Genomic DNA, 20,425 nt, shown 5'->3' with positions numbered 1-20,425 from the left:
CCATTGAAAAGGGTGAAATAACTTTATTTGTAAAAATGCATTACACAAAAGTGATGTAATAATTAATATGCCAGGAAGGGGAGGAAGTACAACAGCAAGAAATACGCAGAAGGAAGCAGAGGAGAAGAAAAAGGCTTTCCTGGTTCCAAACCCTTCGACAGGCCTAGCTATATCCTTGTCCTCAAGTTCTTCACTTGAATGTATTCTTCACAATACATTTCCTTTCTTGTTTAAGCTACTTCAAGATGGTTCTTGTTATTTTCAAACACTCCTAACACACAGGGTAAAGGAGAAAAAGAGTAAAAAGTGGGGTTGGCATTTGTAAAAACCCATCAAACTGAACACTTAAAATCTGTGCATTATTGTTCTGCGTGAATTACACCTCAACGTAGTAGAAACAGTGAGGCCGAAACAGCCTGAGAATATGGAGGACATGGGGAGGAAGAACAGAAGGATCGTGCATGGGAGAACGGTTCTGGTGGGGCAGGAGATGGTTTGGTGCACTGCCCAGGACTACAGCACTCATTCTCCCACTACCAAGAGTGTTGGCAGCAGATCTCAGATGATCCTTCTCCCCGGCTCACTCTCAGCTAAAGAAATGTGAATCCCCCCCCTTCCCAGGGGTAACTCTTATCCACTCGCTGGTTGATGGAGGGGGTATAAAAGGGCATAAAGGTCTAGCCCCTTTGGTCCAATTGGGACTATTCTGAAGAGATCCCTGTAGGAACGCCTTTGTAACAGCTGCAGTGCAGTTCGACTTCTCCCTGTGCCTCATCCTGCTTTTTCCATGTCCTCGCAGGTACTGACCCTGAGAGCATTCCCCAATCAGCTTCTGGGGGATGCAAATCTACACCTCAAGAGTTTGCTTCCTGGGAAGCCTGACTTGAAACACATGAAAAACAGGATGCATAATTTTTGTTTATTTATTTTTTGAGAGACAGAGAGAGCATGAGCGGGGGAGGGGCAGAGAGAGAGGGAGTCACAGAATCCGAAGCAGGCTCCAGGCTCTGAGCTGTCAGCACAGAGCCCAACGCGGGGCTTGAACTTGTGAACTGCGAGATCATGACCTGACCCGAAGTCGGAGACTTAATCGACTGAGCCACCCAAGCGCCCCAGAGGATGCATAATTTTTTAATAAGCTTGAGATTCCTGGTGATAATGTCCCGGAGGGTAGAAATGTGGGATAAAACTCAGGAAAAAGATCTGGCAGAAAAGAGATTTGGGAGCAATCCACCGAGAGGTGACAGTTACAACCATGAGATTTTACAATATACCAAATAGGGAAAAGACTACAGAGAGGAGAGCCAAGGGGATATCTTTAGTCAGTGCTGACATTTAGGATGCTGGATGAGAAAGGGAAGACCCAAGAAACAGGTGAAGAGGAATAGGAGAACACAGAGAATATAGTTATGATCACTGAAAGCCTTTCTGGAAAGTCTGCAGTCAACAAAGGCAAATGCCACCAAAAAAGCTAAGAAGAATGAGACACAGAATGGATGCTTAACAAACCCTTGTTAACTGAACTGAGTGGGACATGCAGCCTGAAGGATGCTCAGCTTTTTGTCGGGTTGTCTTTGGCAGCCTCTGTCCTATGGCGGCAGGCACAGAATCTACCTGAACACCCTGCAGCAGGCCCCCTGTTAGGCTGACAAGCAAAGGAAAGTTGAAATGGCATAGTGCATAAATCTAAGTGAGCCAATACAAAGTTGAGATGCTTGAGCAATTTGGAAGAAACCCCTATGTGAAAGGCTTCTTTGAATAGCATTCCCAGCGATCTTCTGAACAAACAGCCAGGATCCTTGAGAAGGGCCACTGTCCTTATGGACCAAATTCAAACCTCAGTCAAACCCACAGATGTTTAAATACAGAGGACTGATTCTAACTTTTTTTTTTGGCACTGGCCTAAAGGTATAAAAAGGGAGGAGTGACATAATCACTCATAGACATTAGAAATATCATCACTGCTTTGAATACAAAGCATTCTAAAGTAAATAACATACCACACAAACAGGTGTTATTTGACCTCCAGTCCGTGGCTGGAGTAATAAAAAGAAAAAGACTTACCTTCTATGAATAGAAGGAATTTACCTTCTGCTTCTGTGCACAACAATGCTATGCAATATTCATCAGTGACTCACTGACTTTCTCTGTTTTTCTCTGGGTGTGGCTGGGGGGAACCCCACATCTACAAATCTTGCCCCAGCTCCTCCTGCCCAACCTGCAATCAAAGGCCATGGCACAATGCATCATGGACTCCCCAGGAGCCAGTGTAGCTATATATCCTGCAGAGATCTATAAACCTGTTAGCGTCCCAAAAGTCAGTACCAATTTCAAATCTGATCAGCATCTCTAAAAGACACAGTTACCATACAGCTGAATAAAATATTTTTTCATAAATTTAACGCCAGCATGTCTGTGTTTGGAAACTCTGAAAATACATGTTGTATGGTTTACTGCACTGGAAAAGGTGCCAACAGACTTTCAAAGGAAGGGAAGTGTATAACTGTTTCCTTTCAAATGCATTTTCCAATGGGATCCATTCAGGGAAAAGGCTGGAACTAACTAAAACATTATTAAAAACTGTTATGGAAAGAGACAGGGAGATGGAAAAAGATAGACTCAAAAAAGTGAACTACATAACCAAGAGTGAGACAGACATACAAGGGAAAAGAAAGGGGATCTGGGCAGAGACACAGGTTGGACAGGGAAATGGGGTGAAATGGAGTTTTGTCTGGCAGTTGCTGTTCGTGGTCTCATACTGTTGCAGATCAATCGATCAGGGCTGCAGTGCTGCTGGCCCAGTGGCACAAGACAAACCACAGAGTTGGCTTTCAGTTCGGCACTTGCGAACTGCTGACCTTCAGTTTTCAAACCAAAAATATTCTTTGGGAAACGGTAATACCAGGTTCAGCCCAACCAGCCAAGCAAAAACAAGGACTACTAACCTGAAGTAACACCCTATTTAGTTACATCAGGCACCAACCCTTCACAGGCATCAACCAGGAAGTCTGCAAACCTGAAACCACACCCCATGAAAAAACGAACTCCAGGTTCTGACTCAACCAACTAGGCAATGATAACCAGAACTGCTAAAACAAGTGACATGGTGTTTCAAAGTTGGCTTTACCAGGACCTACTCAAGCAGAAGGAAGGCCAGTCCTCACTCACAGAGCCAGAGATATAGCAATTCTTTCTGAGGTCACATGTGCATGACTCCAGTGGAATCTGCATGCAATGCTTAGGGCAGGGTTTGGCACTGACTTACAATCCATTACATTTCTAGACAAAGTCTTAACAGTTTGTAGCAAGTGACTTATTTTGTTTGTTTGTTTTTTGCTAAATTCATCTAAGCTAGGGTGATGCTAAAATTTATCTCCTAAACTGGGATATTTGTGAGATCTAAATGGTGTGCTGCTAAATAATTCCTAAACAGGGTCTATGTCTGGGCAAACCAGGGCTTACTGTCACCCTCGCCCAAACCATAGGAGCTTTTTTTCTCCCCAGGTCAGTGTTGTAAGATTTTAGCTCACAAGAATCTTTTTAAAAAGCCAGGACTGCTCCTGATTAGTGCCAAAGCACTTTCTTTCGGAGCTCCTCCAATGGAGAGGTAAACAAATCAATTAAGTTAACTGCAAAAACTAACAAGAAAGATCGAGCTGACAATCAGGATTCTGGAGAAGCTAAAAATTCCAGGCGGCAGCTTCAGGGGAAAAGGGAAATGTGCCACAGATGGAGCTGTTGAGGCTGATCCACCAGACCGCTCAGTGCCGGGTCCTGGTGCCTCAGCCAGCTTCAAACAGCCGAATGGAGGGCGGGCAGACCCTGGTGCAAGTTTGCTGAGTTCCAGGCCATCATTCTTGAGGGTGTAATAACCATGGGCTGTAGCACACATGTTGAGGGATGAGGGAAAAAAATAAACAGAGAGACAAAAGAATGAGGATGCACTGCCAATTTCAATTGTGCAGCTTTTATTTTTAAATGCTTATCAAGCTGAGAGAGAGCAGAGTTCTTGGAAAACAAGGTTTCCTTTTTTCCAATGCCAGCGTAAAACACCCTCAAGGACGGGCACTGCACAGACTGTAACAACAAGGAACGTGGCTCTGCATCTCTCAGCAGCCAGTCTGCCATGGGTCCCACGCCGCTCTGATTTCGGCTCAGCTGAGGACTCGAAGTAACAGGCCCGCTGCCTCTGGTAAAAACTGCTCTTTTTAAATTTTTTATTAATCTCCAAACTGGCTGTGTTAGAGTTACAGCCCATTACCTACCAACTCTCTTCACTAATAAAATAAATTTGTAAAAGGCCTAATTACTACTTTTACTGAACTACACTGCCTGGGGATCAAGTACAGGAAGCCAAGGGCTCAACTAGTTATCAGCTAGGGGATGATGGGGAGGGGATCAGGAGAGGACCTGGAGTCACCAGCAGGAGAGAACATGAGGTCCACAGACGAGCCTCCGAACCCATGCCCAAAAAGAAACAAAAGGGCACTAACCCTGTTTTTGTTCTGAACAGCATCGTGAGGATCCATGCCATCATGGGATTTGGGAAGGCCTGTCACGAGGTACACAGGCCTATGCTGCCCACGCCCCAGCTCAGTTCAAAAAGAGAACTGCAATCCAACACAGATGGACCGTGGCCGGGCTCTCAGCAGAGAGTCTGGGGAGTCTGACCCGTAAGGAAACAAACAACCGTCCTTCCCACCTATCCATCACTCTACCCTTCCACCCCAACCCAGGCCCCCAAAGAGGAAAAACAAACAAAACAACAACAACAACAAATGCAGGCAATTGCACAAGAGCTGTATCACGAAACGAGGCGGACTGCAGCAACTTCTGGGCTGTGCCCTGCACCTCATCCCAGAACACTGATTACAAAGCTGGAGACGTTACTCACACGCTGAGCCAGGAAGCCCCTCATCCAGGCTGGTGCTGAGAAGTCTTACTAGAAGCCAGCAGTCAACTCTGACACACTCATTTATAATAAGAGGTGTGTATTAAACAGACCAGTCCAACTTCAGACAAAAAAGTAAGGACAAAACATGACCTTCATTCTTAATTGTCCACAAAGAACCCTCCTAGGCAAATCCCATGCATCTCCTGGACTTTAATAAACGGTATTTCTCCTCCAGAGAACACTAAAAGAATCAGCCACTGCCAAAGAATCTCTTTTTAACAAAATCCTGATAAGAAAAGCTGCTATGGCAGGTGAGTTAAACCTGTGGCAGACAACGCTGTGGGGGATGACCAGAATGGAACATGGTATTTCACTGAGGCAGAGGGGTCTGCAGTTACTCTCTGCATGCCACGTGTCCAACCCTAAAGAACTGAGGAATGCTCGCTCTCAACAGGAAAAACACAGCAGCAAATGCTGTGATACCATAGCCACAACTCCACGGGCCCCTGGAGCCTCTCAAAAACTAAGCTGCCAGCTAAGGAGCTAACACTAGCTTTGGATAAAATGCAGCTCTGGTAGAGTAATTAATTTTTTTCTTAACTGGGATTACATTAATTTTCAAGGACTAATGGAGTCCAGCTGTAATGGGGAGAGCGGCTGCCGATGCACAAAGGCACTTGTGCGTACAACATTATAAACACACACATACACACACACACAGACCTATAAAAAGGATCCACTATAACAGGATATTTTTAGTTTCTACAATGCGGCACTAAAAATATAGCCCCGGCTGATACATCATGGCAGAACTATTCTCTCTCTGTCCCTTCAGGAACAGTTTAAAACATTTATTTTTGTTTCCTTTTGTGATGGTCAGAGTAGAGAGAAAATAGCAACTCATTGATAAGAGGAAACGAGAGAGACATGAAAAATTGAAAACTACCTAAAAACTCATGGAGAGGTTTATTTTATTAGTTCTTAATAAATATCTTGCAGATTTCCTCAGGAAATACACCAGATCACATGTAAAATAGTTTGATACTGATGTCAACTGCATCAACATATGAAGTCTATTAGGGTGAAGCCACAGCAGGGTGATCAGCGTGCTGAAAAACTCCACAGTACTTGGGGGGGGGGGGATCTCACGGCCTTCCAAATTCTTCGAGAGGTAAAAAAGTCAGCCAAGACGCAGAGAGAGAGAAAGAGAGAAAAAAAAAAAAGATCCCACATCCTGCTTTCAGCTGCCAGCAATGTGAAGTGCCCAGAGATTAATTCTACGTCTGGCCTGGAAATGTGACTTTAAAGCATGAGGGAGGGGAGTTGGGGGAGGGGGGGGGGTTGGTGGTGAGGAGGAAAGAGGAAAGAGAAGGGCAGGCTAACTGAGGCTGGCAGCAGGCCACCAACCCCCTCCCAAGCCATGTTTCAATGTAGACAGAAGTAAACCCCAATAGACAGCAGCGCCTCAGCCTGCCAGGGCCTTACACCAGCTGCAGCGCATCTCGCTCTCTCCACTCAGCCCCAAGTGCAGATGTTCCCTACAGCATCACTTCCGTTAGACTTTCTTTTAAAGAAATAGCACACATATGTGGAGGCACTTCCACCACTTCCTAAGAGGACTCTCTTTGCCTTTAAGGGCCTCAAAGTAAGGGTGAAACTCGGAAGGCAGGTACCAGGCAGCTGAATGAACTGCTTCAGTCTCCTTTGCAAAGGAGCATCAGTGAGTGGCTAAAGAGCATTAGTTAATTAATATGAATTTCTTTATCAATTTGGCTTCCTAATGTCTTCAGAGGGAGAGATTCCCATAGTCTGGAGCTAGAAAAAAGGGGGAAAAGTATATCACAGATTCTAATCTTGCTTTCTCAAAGCAGTCTCCTGGAGCATTACCATCTCAAAGAGAGTTCTCTGATGGCTTTATCAGCATGGAGCTTTGCATAAGGCAGTTTAAAAGAATGTAAATATAATTTTAATATGCCTAAACTCATTATGTATAAACTCAGATATACAGGTATAACTTAAATATAATTTCTTATATGCTGAAACTCGTTTTACACAACTCCAGACCCTGATAATCAATCAACCAACCATTATTAATTAAGTGCCTAATTTTGAAATCTGCCTTGAACACTGTTAGGGATTTGATAAAATACCTTATAGTCTTTTGTCCTCATGGAGTATATACTCTAGTTGAGTGATCTATGCACTTTATGAAGCCAAAATAATTGCACTTTCTAGAATTAGGTGAATATTCTCTAGTTCACCTATCAGGATGTTGGTTCCTCTGGAATGAATGAAGAGAGTTTGAAGAATCAGCAATGTCAAAGGAAACAATACAGTTGGTAAACCCTCAAAACCAAAGTTGCTTTGTTTGAAATTCAAAGTTCAAAAGAGAAAATAATCTCCCCTTAAGGGAAGGCGACAAATAATGGCAAATCAGTGGCAAACATACTATATACAGCAAGGAGGTTTAATTCGTTTAATACTTCTTAAACGTCTTCTATGCACAAGATACTAGGTGTAGAAACAGAGAAGTGGTTAAGTAATTTGGACGATATAGCAAAAGACACAGTCAGAATTAGAACCTAGTTTTATTTAACTTCAAATATTTTTGTCATTACAATTTCTAAGAACACACTTCTATGACAAAAATGTGATCGTGACAAAAAACTAAAAACAAACAAAAAAACAGAGAAAGCAAAAGAAAATTTAAAACACTCATTAATTCCACCATCCTAGAGAATTATGATTAAGTTCTGAGGTACATCCACCAGTCTTTTTAAGTAAACGTATGTATAATATGTATAATTTTACAAAATGTGATTAATTGCAAAGTTCATAACCATGAGATCACATGACTTTCAGAGAAAAGAGAGATCACATTTTTGGCAGATGACCCCACACCCAAGATCTATCACCCAGAAAATACAAATGTCATGACCTGACTCTCCATACTGGGCAGCATACATCTGCTCCACCCCTATACCTCTCTCTGAATTCCTTAAGCCAAAGGAATTTCAGAAATATCTCATTACTACTACTCTCCGCCTGCACATCCCTGGGCCCAGGACAGTCAGGGGCACTGACCTGCTCAGCAGAAATGCTGCCCTAAATACACCTTTCATAATGCTTCCAAAGCCAAGACTAACCAATGAAAAGGGCCACCAGAGATTATGGGAAACATCTGTATGCAAATGTCTCTGGCTGAGTATGGTCCCATGAGCCAGTGTTGAGGGCCCCAACTGGCACAGCCTTACTCCCTTAGTACTCAACTCAAAACATGGTTTATTTCAAGAGTTTTTACTCCAAAAGAAAGATGTACTTCCTCAGTAGAAATAGTCTATTAATGCACAGATGAATTATTAGTTAGTGAAAAGTGGGAGAGCCACAAAAGGCAACCAAATTCTTTCCTCCCTGAAATGGCAAGACAAGACTACTCACTGACATACCCATGCTAACTTTCCAAGCTTAAACTATTCCCAGCTGACAAGTTTTCACCTGGTGAGGTGAGGTGCAGTAAAAGGTCTGACCCTGACAATGCAGTTCATGATGACTCCAACCTTACCTCAGTCAAAGTAATACATACACCAGGCTGATCTGCTGGTTAGGAACTTTATATGATGCAAAAGATCTAGTTTGACAATGTTGCTATCACATTAGTAAGGATGTAGGGTTCCTCACATCTCTTACCAACTGAATGAAATTACCTGACAAATAGTGCTAGAATTCCCTCCAGCTGATAGAAATGAAAATATATTTGCAGATCTAGTAAAAAAAACTTCTCCAGTAGAAAGCCCTATTAAAGCTTAAGAGCAATGGAATAAATTACAAAGGAAAAAGAATGACATTTTTAACTAAATAAAAATTTAAAACTTTTGTACATTTAAAAAACCATAAACATACTTTAAAAAAATCACACACAAATAAGAAAATTACCAGTGAACACAGAAAGGACTCATTATATTTACCATCTCCAAAGCTCCAATAGGGGTACCTGGGTGGCTCAGCTGGTTAAGCGGCCGACCCTTGACATCGGCTCAGGTCATGATCTCACGGTTATGAGACAGCCCTGCGTCAAGCTCCGCCTTGTGAACGTGGAGCCTGCTGGGGATATTCTTTCTCTCTCTCTGTCTCTCTCTCTCTCCCTCTGCCCCCTTCTCCACTCATGCTCTCTCTGTGTCTCCTTCTAACATACAAATTAAATAAATAAATGTAAAAATAAAGCTCAAATAAATTGACATGAAAGATACTAGGTTGGAATGGAAAAATGAGCAGAGACTACAAACAGAACTATAAACAATAAAACAGAAAAAAATGCCCATTCTCATCAGTAATCAAAGAAATGCAATTTAAAACAAGATAAGATGGAAAACAGTTTAGCAGTTTCTTACAAAACTAAACACAGTCTTACCATATGATCTAGTAATCTCATTGCTTGGTATTTACCCAAATGAGCTGAAAACTATGTCCACCCAAAAACCTGCACAGATGTTTATAGTAGCTTTATTCATAACTGCCAAAACTTAGAGCAACCAAGATGTCCTTCAGTAGGCTAACTGGCAAATAAACTGGTATATTCAGACAATGGAGATCATTCAATACTCAAAAGGAATGAGCTATCAAGCCCTGAAAAGATGTGGAGGAACCTTAAATGTACATTAGTAAATGAAAGAAGTCAATTTGAAAAGGCTACCCACTACATGATTCCAACTATATGACAGTCTGGAAAAGGCAAAACTATGGAGACAGTAAAAAGATCAGTGGTTACCAGAAGTTAGGAGAGGAAGAGATGAATAGGCAGAGCACAGAGGAGTTTTAGGGCAATGAACTTACTCTGTATGATACTATAATGCTGGATACATGTCAGTACACATTTCTCAAAACCCACAGAATGTACAAGATCAAAAGTAGACCCTTAATGTAAACTATGGGCTAGAGCTGATAATGACGTATCAATATAGGTTCATCAATCGTAACCAATGTACCACTCTGGTTCCCAGTGTTGATAGTGGAGGAGATGGTGCATGTTTTGGGGGCAGGAGATATATGGGAACTCTCTGGTCTTCCCGATCAATTTTGCTATGAACCTAAAACTTCTCTAAAAATCAAAGTCTATTAAAAAAAAAAAAAAAAAAAAGATGGGTTTTCATCTATCATTTACTCAACAAATATATGAACGTTATGCCAAGAACTATAAAACATTAAAAATACTTTAATGCCAGTTAAGAGGTGGTAGCTGGGCATTCTCAAACACTCCTGTTAAAGAGTGTAAGCTGGCACAACTTCTTAATAAGTAATCCAGCATCATGTATCAAAAGCATTAAAAGACTTCAAACTCTTTAACTCAAAATCTGAGCTTCTAAAAATATGTTCTAACAAAACAATATGAAATGCAGACAACGGTTTTATGTACAAAGATGTTAATTATAGCATTATTCACAATACTAGAAAAGCGGGGGAAAATGTCCAAAACCAGGATACGGATTAAGTGAATTTTAACATATTCGTATGAGAATGATATTCAGCCATTAAACAGGATTATAAAGGATTTTATAACTTTGAATACCTCTAAGTGAAAACAGTAGAATCAAACGTCTTTATATTCAGTATTTTTTCAACTGTGTTATGAAAAGCTTGAATATTCATATATACATGTAGGAATGAATGTCATTGCTGGGAAGTTTACAGGTGGCTTCCAGCTTTTTTCCTATTTTTTTAGTACTCTCAACAAAAACAAAAATGTTAAATCTTTTTTAAAAAATATGTAGGGGTGCCTGGGTGTCTCAGTTGGTTAAGCATACAACTCCTGGTTTCAGCTCAGGCCATGATCTCATGGTTTGTGAGTTCGAGCCCCGCACTGGCCTCTGCGCTGACAGTGCAGACCCTGCTTGGGATTCTCTCTCTCTCCCTCTCTGTCCCTCCCGACCTACCTCTCTCTCTCTCTCTCTCTCTCTCTCTCTCTCAAAATTAATTAAGTTAAAAAATTAGTTTACATAAAGAGGACAAATTGCTCTAGTTAAATGAGAATGAAAATACAGTAAAGGAGAACTAAAAGAACATTATGTGCAGGAAGAAAGGACAGAGAATAAATGATGGAAGATTTAGGAGATGAGAAAGGACAGAACTTATGCTGTTCTCCAAGAAATTTTGCTTTCCAGAGCCCCAAAGACATAGATTCCAGGATTAACAGTAAATACCAAAACACATTTAATGTATTTTAATTTAACGCCAGGATACAAAATATGTATTTGGAAATGACATTTTCTGAGGTGTCAGAAAAAACAAGGAAAAAAGAAAAAACACGGAAGACAGTAAGATTATCAACAATGACCCCAGATAACAGATACCCAGGCCTTGCCTTTCAATCTGCATTGCCCAGACTGCCGTGACTGTTGAACACGTTTATTGACAACTTATAGCACACCAGGCACTGTTCTAGAGGTTCATAATGCATCAGTGAATAACACAGGGTAAGGATCCCTAACTGCAGGCAGTTTATGTTCTTGAAGAGGAGCAGTAGGAGAAAATGAGTAATAAACATATGCCTCCAAAATGAGTTTCCTAGTATTGAGAATATAAGCTGTGAAAAAAGAAAATCAAGCAGGATCAGAGGTAATCAAGGGGTACAGGGTGGGAGTGCAGCACCGTTGATAAGATGATTGGGGCAGGCCTCATGGTGATATCATTTCAGCAGACCTGCAGGAGGTGAGGGATCCGCCATGCAGACAGCTGGCAGCAGAGCATTCCAAGTAGAGAAAACTGCTAATGCAAAAGTTCAAAGGTGGGAGAATCCCTGGCTTATCAGAGGACCTGCAAGAAGGCCAGTGTGGCTGAAGCAGAGTAAGCAAGCCAGGGGGAGAACAGTAGCGGCAAATGAGGTCAGAGAGAGGCGATGTGGGAGGGTGGGGAGGAGGGGGAGTTTTCTTGTAGAGACTATGGCTTTGCTCTGACTGAAATGGGAAGCCAGTGGAGGATTCCGAACACAGTGACATGATCTGATGTTTCTGAAAGAATCACTGCCGTATAGAGAGCAGTGTGTGTGTGTGTCTAAGCGTGTCTGAGTGTGTGTGTGTGTGTTTAGAGGGGAATCAAGAGAGACCACTTAGGAGTTTCAAGTCTTTCTGGACTGTCTTTTCCTTCATGTTTAAAAAGAAGTTTATGAGGTATGCAGCCCATGTTTACAAACAGGATTTTCTCTTCCAATGTGGAATCTTGAATGTGTCAATGGCCTGCAATTGTGTCCTTAGCAGGCATCTCAAAATAATGATTACCAAACATTTCTCTCTACTCACTGCCCTGACACGAGTTCTGGGCATCACCCTTTCTCAAGGGAGAGGTGAAAAGAGGTTATGCAGAACAAGCAGTGATAACAGGATGACGTCACAGGTGTGCCTCAAAGAAGCCCCCAGTGAGTTCGGCTCATAACCACTCTACAGTGATTTACTCTACCCTGCCAACGCCAGCTGGAGAAGGGATGAAGAAAGCTGACACAGCCATAAGCCTTGGGCAGGCACTGTAAGATCTTTCTCCCTCCAGTCCCCTGCCAGCCCCTCCCCTCTTCAACCACTGATCCCTGCCTCAGAAGCCAAAGTGTGAACAGCACGTGTCTGGATTTCAGAAACCTGCCCAGCAGTTGGAAATTCCCTTCCGCGTGTCAACGGTTGCATCTGCTGTTGGCACTTGGGGCAAGGGATCACAGGGGCATTTTCTGAAATAAGCTTCAAGATGGGAGTCCTGTATCTGAAGAGGGCCTAAAGAAGCCAGAAAACTGCAATTACAGTAAATAAAATTCTAAATATGTGACAATCTGACTTCTAAACTGAGACATACAAGCCAACAAAACAGCTCTAAGAACAAGCAGAAGTCAAGAACAAAAGCACAGAGCACCCTGACTAATGGAAAAGATTTTATGGGCCAACAAGGGTTCACCAGATATGTAATGTAATGTGGCTGAAACTAGAGAGCACTCTTCCAGATCTCTAGCTCAGACCCTTTTGGTAATAAATGGTTTCTATCATTTCAGCTGCAAGCCTCTCTTTACCTTCCTTCCCCACCCAAGTAGTCTTCCCAGTAGTCTACACCTTGAACACCTCTTGGAAAAATTTTTAAATGTGAACCCAGTAACACCATCTGCCATAAAATTAGACTGTAGGAGCTGGAAAAAGAGCTACTCTTTGGAAAGCAGCCCACATGCCCTTGCCACCCTGAATACGGGTGCCCCCGTCACACTGCTCCAGGCAGAGCTAAACAAATGCTCAAGTCTGATGGTAAAAAGAAAAAAGGTGTCGCAGCATTTTCTCTAGTAACATGCCCGGCACATTGGGTACCTTGATCTACTCTCCCAAGGAAACAACTAATTATCCTGGAAAAGGTATTTTAAAAATCTTTTTAGAAAGCATACACGAGTTAGGAAATTAAAACGGAATCTTCTGGTCAGAGATTGTGTAAAGATGGGAAACTAGAGATAAAAGTGTGCATGCAATACAGGCAGACTTTACCCTAAGACCATTTGCCACCTGATGAACTTGAGCTTTGGTTTCCAAAGCTTCATGGGTACAGCTAGCTTAAGAGGGTGCCCAAAATCTCTGCCATTAAGCTGGGATCCTAGAGCACTACATCCAAGGTGTGAGAGTGAATCAGAAATAACCCTCGGCCCCATGGGGCGCCCGGGTGGCTCAGTCAGCTGGTCGTCCGACTTCAGCTCAAGTCATATGTGATCTCGCAGTTCGTGAGCTCCAGCCCCGCGTCGGGCTCCGTGCCGACAGCTCAGAGCCTGGAGCCTGCTTCAGATTCTGTGTCTCCCTCTCTCTCTCTCTGCGCCTCCCCTGCTTGCACTCTCTGTGTGCCTCTCTCTCAAAAATAAATAAACATTAAAAAAAAAAAAAAAAGAACTAACCCATGGCCCCTTGACAAGACAGTTGGAAAACTGACTATGTTAAACCGTAGGGCTGAATAGAAGAGGAAAAATATTACACTGAAAATATGGACCATGCCCTAGCCCTCACAGGAGTATGCAGCCTGAATTCACATAACCTGAGTGGTCTGTAAACCCTCAAGCAGGTATTTTAATTTAGAATGATTATTTTAGATTGCCCACAATAGGCTGTGGACAAAAGCAAACTCAAGTCCTTTTCCCAATTTTCATCCCAGATTTCCAAGCACTCCCAATAATGAATTCCAAAGAAAATAAGAAAAAAATTTTAATTGCACAGGAAACAAGGCACAGGAATGACAACCAGCAAAAATAAGAGCTTAGCAGAAAGTTATCTAAACGGACCCCTTATTCATAGAGTTTTAAATAACCATGTTTAGTATATTTTAAAGAAATAAAAGACAAGCTCACAAATACGTCCAGGGAACAAGAAACTACAAAAAAAAAAAAAAAAAAAAGAGTAGATTTGAACAAAATATATCTGGAAATAAAAGCATATAACTGAAGTAAAAAAAAAAAACTCAGTGGGGCATATTTAACAGATTAGATATAGCTAAGGAAAGATTCATGAACTGAAAGACAGAGTTAAGGAAATGATCTGGAATGCAGAGCACAACACAAAAAGTCATAAAACTGAAAGAGGTTTAAGAGACACTAAAGACATAGAGTAAGGTCTAACCTCTGACTAACAGAGTCACAGAAGTGGAAGAGAAAGCATGGGCTGATGTCATATTTTTAAAAAGCAGCTAAAAGGGGCGCCTGGGTGGCTCAGTCAGTTAAGCATCCGACTTCAGCTCAGGTCATGATCTCGCAGTTTGTGAGTTTGAGCCCCGCGTCGGGCTCTGTGCGGACAGCTCGGAGCCTGGAGCCTGCTTCGGATTCTGCATTTCCTCCTGTCTCTGCCCCTCCCATGTTCATGTTCTGTCTCTCTCTCTCTCTCTCTCTCTCTCTCTCTCTCTCTCTCTCTCTCTCTCTCTGCCTCTCAATAATAAATAAACATTTAAATAAAAAAAGCAGCTAAGAATTTTCCAAAACTGCTGAAATCAACTCACAGATATGTGAAGCCCAACAAATCTCTAGCAGGAAGAATAAAAAATAAATCCAAGCTTAGACAAATCATTAGAACTGCAAAACATCAAATAATTAAAAAAAAATTTTTTTTTAATTTTTAAAAGACCTGGAAAGCAACCAGAAAGAACATTATTTTTAAAAGAGAAACAATTTGACTGATGGTTGGCTTTCAATCAGCAACAGTGAAAGCCCAGAGACAATAGATTATCTTAAATGGGGACTGAAGAACAATAGCTATTAACCTAGAACCCTATTACCAGTGAATATAGATCCTTCAGGAATAAGGAAAATAGGGGTGCCTGGGTGGCTCAGTCAGTTAAGCACCCAACCCTTGGTTTCGGCTCAGATCACGGTCTCACCGTTCCTGAGTTCCAACCCCACGCTGGGCTCCACAGTGTCAGCATGGAGTCAGCTTAGAATTCTTTTTCCTGCTCTCTCTGCCCCTACCCCACCCATGCTCTCCATCTCTCTCAAAATAACTAAATAAACTTAAAAAAATTAAGTTAATAATTTATTTATTAAGAAAGGAATAAGGAAAATAAAGCCCTGTAGACAAATAAAAACCGAAAAAATCTGTCATCAAAAGAACTTCACTAAATAAATTCTAAAGAATATACTTGAGGCAGAAAGAAAATGATCCCAGGTGGAGGTTATGAAATGCAAAAAAGAATGAAAAGAAAAATTTACTCATAGCAAATATGAGTGGATCTAAACAAGCATTTACCAACAACATAATAACAACAACAACAACAAACAGCAACAATTTGTCTTGTAGGGTTTGAAAGGAAAAAGACAATTCAAATACATGACAAAGCAGCTTATAAACTGGAGAGATACAGTATAGAATTTAAGTATTCCATGGCCCTTGTATTATTTCGGAAGAGAATGAAAATACTGAATAACCTGACTTTTGGCAAGGTAAGTGTATATGCTCTCATTCCTAGGGTTAATCACTAATAAAATAAAGAGAAACTAGTAGGGAAAGGAGAAGAAAGAGTGGGGAAAAAAATCCAAAAGAAAGTAAGAAAGAAGAAAAAAGGGAACAAAATGGGTATAAGAATGGGAAAGCATTAGGGGAAAATATCTGCAAAATATGTATCTGATAAGGGGCTTATATTCAGATCACAGAGAGAAATGCTGAAACTTAATAATAAAGGCAAACAACTTGATTTTTCAATGCGCAAACGATTTAAGTAGATACTTACCAAAGAAGATATACAAATAGTAAATAAGTACATGAAAACTCACTCATCATCCTCAGTCATCAGGGAAACACAAAACGAAATTAAAACCAAAATGAAATGCCACCACATACCCACCAGAACCACTAAGTAAAGAAGACTGACAATACCCAATATTGGCAAGGATGCAAAGAAATTGGAGCTCCTACACCTTGCTGCAAGGAATGTAAAACGGCTCAACTACTTTGGAAAACAATTTAGCAGTTTCTTATGAAGTTAAACATATACTTTACTGTATGACCCAGAACATCTACTCCAGGGTATTTACCTAAGTGATTAAAATATACGTTTACAGGGGCGCCTGGGTGGCGCAGTCGGTTAGGCGTCCGACTTCAGCCAGGTCACGATCTCGCGGTCCGTGAGTTCGAGCCCCGCGTCGGGCTCTGGGCTGATGGCTCGGAGCCTGGAGCCTGTTTCCGATTCTGTGTCTCCCTCTCTCTGCCCCTCCCCCGTTCATGCTCTGTCTCTCTCTGTCCCAAAAATAAATAAACATTGAAAAAAAAATTATAAAAAAATATATATATATACGTTTACAAAAAGGCTTTCATACAAACATTCACGGCAGTTTTGTTCATAATAGCCCAACAGTAGAAACAACCCAAACATTTATCAACAGGTAACGAGATAAACAAAATGGTATTATACCCTCACAGAATACTATTCAGTAATATAAGGGAATGCAGTACTGATACACAGAATCAACATGAATAAATCTCAGACACGTGAAGCTGAGCAAAACACGAAAGAGTACACACTGATTCCATTTATATGAAACTCTAGAAAAGGCACATCCAGTGTATGGTGACAGAGAGCGGGTCGGTAGTCTGCCTGGGGCCAGGGGTAGGAACGGAGGTCAACTGGCATGAGCACAAAGAAAACTTTTCAGGATGATGGAATGTTCTGTGTTTTGATTGTGAACATTTGTTACCTAGGTATATAAATGGGTCAAACTCATTTAAATACATTCTTAACATGGGTTCATTTTACTGTGTATATACTTTACCTCAGTAAAAGCTTATTTTTAAAAAATAAGACCGTATAGGGGTGCCTGAGTGGCTCACTCAGTTGGGCGTCTGACTCTTGGTTTCAGCTCAGGTCATGATCTCACAGTTTGTGAGTTCAAGCCCCGTGTCCAGCTCTGCACTAACAGTGTGGAGCCTGCTTGGAATTTTCTCTCTCCCCTCACACTGTGCCCCTACCCCAGTCCCTCTCTCTCTTTCTCTCTCTCAAAATAAATAAACTTAAAAAAAGAAATAGACAGTATATATAAATCCAAATACTCTAATAATTACAATAACTGTCAACGGATTCAGTGTTCATAACAACCCCAAAGAGATAACTCAAATGCCCTTAAACATAAGAATGGGTAAACTGTAACAAATGAATAAAATGTAGTATTGTAGCAATGAAAATGGATAAACTACAACCACACACATCAACATGGACAGAATTCACAAACATTACATGGAACAAAATAAGCCAGAGAAAAAAAGAATGTAAATAACATGATTAAGCATGATTCCATTTATATGCAAGCAAAACCAAACTATGTTTTGCTTAAGAGGACGTACTTATAACAACACTATAAAGAAAAGTAAGGGGATGAACTCCACAGGTCAGGTTGACGATTACCTGGAAGGGTGAGGGACAATTACCTGGAAGGGTGCACACAAAACACAACAGGGAATTTCTGAGGTGCTAACAAGATTTTATTTCTTAATCTAGGTAGGGGTCCCATGTGTATTCACTTTATCATCCTTTCAAATGCTTTATTCTCTCATCCTCTTTTCTTCATGAACAATATATCCATTTTTCCCTAGGCCAAAAATAAGAATCACAGTCTCTTCTAAGAATGGCATGTGAGGGGCTCCTCAGTCGGTTAAGTGTCTGACTTCTGCTCAGGTCATGATCTCAGGGTTATGTGAGTTCGAGCCCCACATAGGGCTCTGTGCTGACAGTTCAGAGCCTGGAGCCTGGAGCTTGCCTCAGATTCTGTGTCTCCCTCTTTTTCTCTGCCCCTCCTCCGCTCGTACTGTCTCTCTCTAAAATAAATAAACATTAAAAAACTTAAAAAAAAAAAAGAGAATGGCATGTTGAAAAGCCTCTTTTGAATTTATTTTAATTATTTAAGTTTTATTTATTTATTTTGAGAGAGAGAGTGCAGGAGAGGCAGAGAGAAAGGGTGAGAGAGAGAATCCCAAGCAGGCTCCGCTTGTCAGTGCAGAGCCTGACATGGGGCTCAAAATCACAAACCGTGAGATCATGACCTGAGCTGAAACCAAGAGTTGGCCGCTTAACTGAGTGAGCCACCCAGGCGCCCTGAAAAGCCTCTATTTTAAAAGCAAGAGGGATATTAGAAAAGATTGTGACAGTAAGAAACAATGATCCTAAAAAGTCCTTTAAAAGACAGAGATAGAAACACAGACACTACATTTCCCAAAACAAGAGAAAGACAGAAAATTACTTTTACCAATCGGTCATTAACAATGCTTTCCAGGGGCGTCTAGTGGCTCAGTGGGTTGAGTGTGTGACTTCGGCTCAGGTCATGATCTTGTGGTTTGTGAGTTCGAGTCTCACATCGGGCTCTGTGCTGACAGCTCAGAGCCTGGAGCCTGCTTCAGACTCTGCGTCTCCCTCTCTCTCTGCCCCTCCCCTGCTCTCACTCTGTCTCTCTCACAAAAAGAAATAAACGTTAAAGAAAATTTTTTTAATGCTTTCCATTGTGAGACGAGATTCCCTCTTATCCATGAGAGTAGTAAATATGGAACCTCAACAACAATCTTCATATCCCTAAACCATATCCTTCTGCCAGCTTATTATCCGTGGTCCCACTAGAGGCTCAAGTAGCCTAGGAGAATTCTGACCCCCCAACTCCTTCATCTCTACTTGCTCCTCTTCAGTCTCAAATCAGACTCTAGGATCACTTTTTGCATCAAAGAACAGCAGCTGCTCGGATTTTGGCGGGGTATCAGGGGATGCTTTCATTGTTTAACTGTCTCAATTAAGTCCAGGGAAGTTTTTCTGTCTTCTGATAGGGAAGGCTGGACACTTAAGACCTGGGTGTAATTTATGTAATTTACAGCCATGCAACCTTGATTAAGTTACTAAAACTTTCTGTTCCCTTTCAGGTCATCTATAAAGTAAGTTACAAAATATCTGTCCCACCTGTCTCAGACAGCTGATAGGAGAAATCAAATGAAAATACACGCATAGTAACTATAAAATGTCATCAAGTATTAACGAGGTGTCGTTTTGTTGTTGCCGTTATTGGTCACTACCTCTGAAAGCCACAATTCTTCCTCAGACCATCATCTAGTTGATTAGGATACAAAGTACAACTTACTCCCTCTAACCGCATTCCCCAGAACACACCTACTTCCCCTGTGTCTTCAACACATAGCACCTATCTGGCCCGAGTCCCCTGTAACCTACCCATTTAGAATTTTTCTCCCCAGGAAAAGCTTAAAGAGAACTCAGGAAAGGCAGCTGGGAGTCCTGCTGCCAACATTCCGGTCAGTAATGTCTTCCTTTCAGAACAAGTTCTTCATGGAGCAAAAGAAAATCAAATTGGGAAGCTGTAAAACAGCAGGAGAGATGAGCTATCTGGCCCATTTCAGCTCCCGGGTTATGATGGGATGTTACACGTCAGCACTCCAAACCAAAGACACCAACCCACAGTGTCACACTGGGGCAAACACAGAAATCATTTCTTCAACTGACACATAAGAGGCTTACTTTTGTTGATATGACTGAATTTTCTCATTTCTTTAGCTTTTCATAACTGTTTCTCTTTCCCAGCCTAAAGTAACAGTCGTTCTAAAAACAAGGACCCTGGAAATCAGAGTCAAGAAAGATAGGGAGGTCCCTTGACATACTCACTTCTTTAACTTTTCCTCTTTTCCAGGGAATTCTAAGGGAAGAAGGCTGTGCGAAGCAACCTGTTGATAGTTACATCTCCCCCAGAGGGATAGAGGGCATAGCTGAAGGACGTGTCCTCCTCTGGCCTGCCTTCTAAAGCCTAGCCTCTTCTGACCTTCAAATCTATTTCTCACAAAAATTTGTTGGCTAAGCTGGCTCTCTCTTTGTTAATTTACTCTAAACTGAGCAGTTCGGAAAGTGAAGGTCAGGCAGTGCTGATTACCTGGAGAAATCTACCCATAGATCCTTTAGGAGAAAAAGCCCAAGGGCTTCTAGCACTAGAGATATAGAAGGAGAAATGAGAGGGACAGTTTGTACAGCTAAACTCAAGCCTAACCCCTTATGAAAGGTGGATTTCCTGTACAACTGTTC

The 20,425-nt window shown here is 41.6% G+C and overlaps 1 protein-coding gene across 5 annotated transcripts in view; it reads right to left on the bottom strand.

The window, feature by feature from the left end:
- Positions 1-20,425, bottom strand: part of SMG6 (SMG6 nonsense mediated mRNA decay factor) — a 227,435-nt gene that overhangs the window by 146,462 nt on the left and 60,548 nt on the right. The window lies entirely within an intron of this gene.

Source organism: Felis catus, chromosome E1, assembly GCF_018350175.1.
Source record: "Felis catus isolate Fca126 chromosome E1, F.catus_Fca126_mat1.0, whole genome shotgun sequence".
In the NCBI taxonomy this organism is placed as follows: domain Eukaryota; kingdom Metazoa; phylum Chordata; class Mammalia; order Carnivora; family Felidae; genus Felis; species Felis catus.
The sequence above is the reverse complement of the archived record's forward strand: the minus strand, read 5'-3'. Positions and strand labels throughout refer to the sequence as shown.